The sequence below is a fragment of the Arachis ipaensis genome, chromosome B4 (assembly GCF_059453495.1).
Source record: "Arachis ipaensis isolate K30076 ecotype BB chromosome B4, ASM5945349v1, whole genome shotgun sequence".
Classification (NCBI taxonomy): domain Eukaryota; kingdom Viridiplantae; phylum Streptophyta; class Magnoliopsida; order Fabales; family Fabaceae; genus Arachis; species Arachis ipaensis.
In genome coordinates, this window is record NC_142439.1 from 101,837,680 (window position 1) to 101,845,000 (window position 7,321).

Below are 7,321 nucleotides of genomic sequence, written 5' to 3' on the forward strand. Positions count from 1 at the left end.
GAAATTTGAAATTTGAAAATTTTTAAATTTGAATTTTTTTAAATTTTGAAATTTGATTTTTGAAATAAGATAAGATAAGATTTTGAAAAAGATATGAATTTTGAAAAATATTTGAATTTTGAAATTTAAAACTAAGATAAGATAAGATAAAAATTTTAAAATAGAAATCTGAAATTTTTTTTTAATGCAAATTTCGAAAATTCAATTAAAATAAGGAGAAAATATATTTTTGAATTAAATGAGGAAAACAACTAAGAACAACTAAGAAAACAACTAAGAACAACTCGAAGGTCAAGATGAACACGAAGAACAATTTTTTTGAAAAAATTTTAATAACTAATTAAAAACCAATAACCTCTTAATTTATGAAAAAGCAAAAATAAAAACAAAAATAAAAACAAATAAACAAGCAATAAGCAAATATTTACAATAACCAGTAATATGGCACACGTTTGCAATTCCCCGGCAACGGCGCCATTTTGAAGAACTGAAGATTGATGGTTTAGAATTCAGAATAAATTCCCGTTGCAAGTATAGTTTCTAAACCGAGCAATTGACCTTTCTTACAAAAGTTTTGGTTGTCACAAGTAACAAACCCCTTTAAAATTGATAACCGAAGTATTCAAACCTCGGGTCGTCTTCTCAAGAAATTGCAGGGAGGTATGTTCTTATTATTGGTTATGAGTTTTGTAAATTAGGGGTTTTGAAAGTAAGGAGCAATTAATTTAAATGACAAGTAAAATAAATGAATAACTATAAAATAAACTCTTGGCAAAGTATGAAAATTCGGAAGTCCTATCCTAGTTACTCCTATGAGAATGGAAGTTAATCCCACTTAGTTAACCCTTATGAAAGCAAGGGAAAGTCAAGTGAACTAATTAGTTAGATTCCCAAGTCCTAGCCAACTCCTAAGGAAAGACTAGAGTTAGTGGAATACCAGTCAATTTAGCCGACATAACAACCAATCACGGATAGTTGATAACTCAAGAGCTTCCAGTTAATCAATTAAAGCCAATAACATAAAAAGTTAAATAAGAATCAATGATTTGAAATACCTCAATTGCATTAATAAGAGAAAATCAATTTAAACATAAAGAGTTCATAAGCCAATCTGGCAACATAAGTAATTAAAGAATAGCATTAAAATATCTGAAAGTAAAAGAGAAATATAAAGTAAAAGGAATATTGAACCTGATGAAGAGTTGAAATTCTAAATCCTTTAAGAGGAATCCTAATCCGAAAAACCTAAGAGAGAGGAGAGAACCTCTCTCTCTAAAAACTACATCTAAACTATGAAAAGTAAATTATGAGTTGATATGAGTTGTATGAATGCATTCCCCCACTTTATAGCCTCTAATCTATGTTTTTCGGGCCAAAAACTGGTTCAAAAACAGCCCAGAAATCGCCCCCAGCGTATTCTAGTACGTTCAGGTCGCGGCAAAGTGACGCGGAGGTGTCGTCCATGCGTTTGCGCGGATTGCACTTTTGTCAGGTCACGTGTCCGCGTAATCCACGCGTTCGCGTCGCCTGGCTTCGGGGCAGCTATGGCAAATTATATATCAAATCGAAGCTCCAGACGTTAGCTTTCCAACGCAACTGAAACCATCTCATTTGGACCTCTGTAGCTCAAGTTATGACCGTTTGAGTGTGAAGAGGTTAGGCTAGACAGCTTAGCAATTTCTTCAACTTCTTGTATTCCTTCCATTTTTGCATGCTTCCTTTCCATCCTCTAAGCCATTCCTGCCCTATAATCTCTGAAGTCACTTAACACACATATCAAGGCATCTAATGGTAATAAGAGAGGATTAATATTAGCAATTTAAAGGCCCAGGAAACATGTTTTCAATCATAGCACAGAATTAGGAAGGAAAATGTAAAACCATGCAAATAGTATGAATAAGTGGGTAAAGAGTTTATAAAAATCACTCAATTCAGCACAAGATAAACCATAAAATAGTGGTTTATCAACTATGCATGCCAAGTGTTTGTGAAAAAGCCCGTATGGCACCGTGCATTATTTTAAATTATTCTATCATACTACTTTAATGCCTGTCTTTCACAAAATCTCTTTTATATTTTATTAATTAAATATAATTATCAATACAAACAGATTATTAGTTTGAAAGACTTGGTAATCTAACTTGGACATTGAATGCTTGATCTATGCTACTCATGCCTTTACCGGCATGCCAATAAACATCTTGCATTTAATTGACATCATATGCACTTGCTATATCTCCTTTGATGAACTTTTCACATGTAGTCTAGACCATGTGTTAACGACATCCTTCTTTACCGTGCATTGATTATCACCCTTAATATTCGCTCCCTTGCTCAAACCCTTAGCTTTACATGTACTTACCTCTTTCCTTTTTTAGGATGGCCACCAAGAAAGGTAAAGAGAAAGCTACTCCCAAACCACCAGCAAGGAGAGGAACAAAAAGAGCATTAGTGGAAGAGCCTTCTTCAACAGCGGTGAAACCCTCAACAAAAAGAATGAAGAGGATCATCAAGGTCGATGAAAAAGAGAAAGCCTTCCCAGCAAAGGACACTGTGCGGTTCACTAACCGCTACTGTGAGCAGATGTTCTCCATCCTGGTAGCAAGGAACTATAACAATGAGCACCTTCTCATCCTCCCAACCCGCATTGCTGACATTGTTGAGCCCCGCATTGAGCGAAGACAATGGGAATTCCTACGGAGACAGCCACGACAAGTTAATCTATCATGGGTAGTTGAATTCTACTCCAATTTTTACTCACCAACCCTGCAGTCTGTTTATGTCCGTCAGAAGCAAGTCCCCATAACTGAAGAGGCCATCGAACAAGATTTAGATCTTCCCCCTGCTCCAGAAGGATTGGACGCATTTCAAGAAGTCTCACTCAAGCGCCAGACATACCAATTTAACTGGGACGCCGTTCTTAGAGTTATCACACAACCTAGCAGCATATGGATCTACGGATATAATGAGCGGATAATTTATACGCTTTCTGGCATTATTTTTAGTATGTTTTTGGTATATTTTAGTTAGTTTTTATTATGTTTTTATTAGTTTTTATTTAAAAATCACATTTCTGGGCTTTACTATGAGTTTGTGTATTTTTCTGTGATTTCAGGTATTTTCTGGCTGAAATTGAGGGACTTGAGCAAAAATCTGATTCAGAGGCTGAAAAAGGATTGTAGATGCTGTTGGATTCTGACCTCCCTGCACTCAAAGTGGCTTTTCTGGAGCTACAGAATCCCAATTGGCACGCTCTCAATTGCGTTGAAACGTAGACATTCTGGGCTTTCCAGAAATATATAATAGTCCATACTTTGCCCGAGATTTGATGGCCTAAACCGGCGTTCCAAGTCAGCATAGAAATTCTGGCGTCAAAACGCCAGAACTGGCATGAAAACTGGAGTTAAACGCTCAAACTGGCACAAAAGCTGGCGTTTGACTCCAAGAAAGGTCTCTACATGTGAAAGCTTCAATGCTCAGCCCAAGCACACACCAAGTGAGCCCCGGAAGTGGATTTTTACACTAACTATTCTAGCTTACTCATTTTCTGTAACCCTAGGTCACTAGTTTATTATAAAAACTACTTTTAGTGATTCATCTTGTACCTCATGACACTCTACACATTTCATATTGTATCTTCTACGGCATGAGTCTCTAAACCCCATGGTTGGGGGTGAGGAGCTCTGCTGTGTTTTGATGAATTAATACAATTACTACTGTTTTCCATTCAATCACGCTTGCTTCCATTCTAAGATATTCACTCGTACTTCAACTTGATGAATGTGATGATCTGTGACACTCATCACCATTCTCAACCTATGAACGCGTGCCTGACAACCACCTCCGTTCTACCTTAGACTGAGTGCTTATCTCTTAGCCTCCTAGTTCAGATCAGAGTCTTCGTGGTATAAGCTAGAATCAATTGGAAGCATTCTTGAGATCCGGAACGTCTAAACCTTGTCTGTGGTATTCTGAGTAGGATCTGGGATAGGATGACTGTGACGAGCTTCAAACTCACAAGTGCTTGGCGTAGTGACAGACGCAAAAGGATCAATGGATCCTATTCCAGCATGAGTGAGAACCGACAGATGATTAGCCATGCGGTGACAGCGCATTTGGACCATTTTCACTGAGAGGACGGATGGTAGCCATTGACAACGGTGATCCACCAACATACAGCTTGCCATGGAAGGAACCTTGCGTGTATGAAGAAGAAGACAGTAGGAAAGCAGAAATTTAGAAGACAGAGCATCTCCAAAACCTCAACCTGTTCTCCATTACTGCATAACAAGTATTTATTTCATGTTCTTTTACTTTTTACAATTAAATCTAAGAACTATTGATATCCTGACTAAGAGTTACAAGATAACCATAGCTTGCTTCAAGCCGACAATCTCCGTGGGATCGACCCTTACTCACGTAAGGTATTACTTGGACGACCCAGTGTACTTGCTGGTTAGTTGTACGGAATTACAAAGGTGTGATTGTGATTTCGTGCACCAGGATACCATCGTTCCTGACCTAAGGGCATATCGGCTTCAGCACTTACTTTGGATGCTCGGGTATGGGAACAAATCATGTCCCATTACGTCTTTCCGAGCACTCACGAGTCCTCCTTCACCGCAGACATGGCTGTTTTACTCTGGTGTATCCTTACAGAACAACACCTCAATTTACCAAGACACATTTGGCATGCTATGGGACACGTACAGATTGCGGGTAACTTACCCTTCCCCGCCTTGGTTTCAGATCTCGTCTCAGCAGTCAGAGTCTCCTACAGAGCTGGGGACACCAAGGCCATGATTCCACGAGATGATCAATACATCCCTAACGGGAAGTATATCAGACCTCCAGCAGCAACTATCAACCGGAGCACAGAACCAGCAAAAGATATTCCTTCTTCTTCCACACCACAAGCACCTTCAATAAACCAACTGCTTCACAAGATCCTTGAGAAGCTAGAACGGCTTGAATGGAAAGGAAAGCAAAGAGAGGGTCGTAACAAGCGCAGATTTACATACCTCAAGGAGCTACTTGTTGGTAACCAACCACCTAGAGAAGACCCAGACACCCCGGACTCCACTTTATTTACCAGCAAAGGGAGCCATGACGGTTCCGATGGTGGAGATGCTGCTACCAACCCCCCTTTGTTCCTGACAGATGGCACCGAGGACGATGCAAAGCTTTAAGTGTGGGGAGGTCGGTCAGTACCTGACTTCCAGAGGTAATTTCTTTTCCTTAAACACCAATAATACAGGATATTTAGTTAATTTTTCTGTTGTAGAATAGGATAGATTACATAGAAATAGGTTAATTGCATGCATGTTCTACTTGATTGAAAAAATAATAAGTTTCTTTTTAAGACCTTATTTTTTTTGAAAAATTTCATTAATTTAAAATAAATCTTTTGTGTTAAACTTGCTTGAAGTTGTATTTGGAACATAGTTTAAAAAGCTAAGAACACACAACCCGCGAGATTTTGAGCCTAATTACATGGTTACATTATTTAACCATAAATATTTTATTCCTGTGTGTTCACTTCTTTATGATTGTAATATTTATTTTGTTTCATCCTATATATCCAATGTTTAATGTATTTATATGGATGCACACGATTGAAGCCATTATTTGTTTAAGCTCACTTATCCCAAACAAGCCTACCCTTTAAATTACCTTTGTTAGCCACTTTGAGCGTTTTAAATCCCATTTGTTCTATATTTTACCACAGTACTAGCCTTAAGCAGAAAAACAATTAAATATCCCAATTGAATCTTTGGTTAGCTTAAGATAGAAATTGTGTGTTAATCAAGCATGGGAAAATTGTGGGAACATGGGTTAATAAGAGAATGTGTCATGATAAAATAATGGGAATTTGGGTACCTACTCATGTGAAACTACAAAAAAATTTTAAATCTATGTGCATTGATAAGCTATGTTTATTTTCCTAGTTAAAAAAAATAATATATATATATATATATAGTAGTAATTAAGTAAATAAATAAGGGGACAAAATTACCCCAATTCTAAATTAAGTTAAGTTCAAAGATCAATGCATATGTGATAAAAATTTAAGGAAAAGTTAATACATGAGTATATAATGCAAAAGTGAAAATTATGGGTAGCTAGGCATGATTCTAGAATTACATAGAGTATATGTATGTTAGATAAGAGCTTAGGTTAGTCAAAGATTCAATTTATAGCTCACTTAGCCATATGTATACCCTTACCCTTACCTTAGTCCCATTACAACCTTGAAAAAGACCTCATGATGTTGCATTAGTACATTAAATATTGTTGATTGATTAGGTAAAAAATAAAGTTTAGAAAGCATGATTAGAGAAGAGTAGAGTGATTACCCTATACACTTGAGAGACTAGAGTGAACATACACCATCAGTAAGGGTTCATTGCTTAATTCTATGTTCCCTGCTTTCATGAGCTGTCTTCTTACAATGTTACCTATTTTTACTATATAATTTGAATTACTGAAACCTAATTTATATTTGTCTTGAAGAGCTTATTTATTTTAACCAAGTAGACAAGAATCATATAGGTTGCATTGCATTGCATAACATGAGTTTTACATTTCCCTACTTATTTATTTTATCTCCTTAAGCTAAGCATGAGGACATGCTAATGTTTAAGTGTGGGGAGGTTGATAAACCATTATTTTATGATTTATATTGTGTTTAATTGAGTGGTTTTATCAAGTCTTTACCTACTTATTCATATGATTAGCATGATATTACAATTCCTTCCCAAAATTGTTCCATGGTTGAAAATTTTGCTTCCAAGAGATCTTTTAATTATACATTTTAATTCGCCTTTATCCCATTCGATGCCGTGATCCGTGTGTTAAGTGTTTCAGGCTTCATAGGGCAGGAATGGCTTAGAGAATGGAGAGGAAGCTTGCAAAAATGGAAGGAACACAAGAAACCAAGGAGATGACCAGCGAACAATGACGCGAGCGCATGGCCCGCGCGAGCGCGTGAAATGAAGAAATAACAGCGACGCGAATGCGTGCCTGACGCAAACGCGTGGATTGAAGTTTGCATGAATGACGCGAACACGTGGACGACGCAAACGCGTGGACGACTCGAACACGTGACAAGGAAAATCGCTGAATGGCGCGAACGCGTGACCTGCACGATCTGCAAAAATAACAGAATACGCTGGGGGCAATTTCGGGCCACATTTTGACCCAGTTTTCGGCCGAGAAACACAGATTAAAGCTAGGGAACATGTAGAAACTCAACACGCATCCACACACATTCAAATTCATTGAGATTAGGATTACTCTTAGTTTTAGATCTGAATCTAGA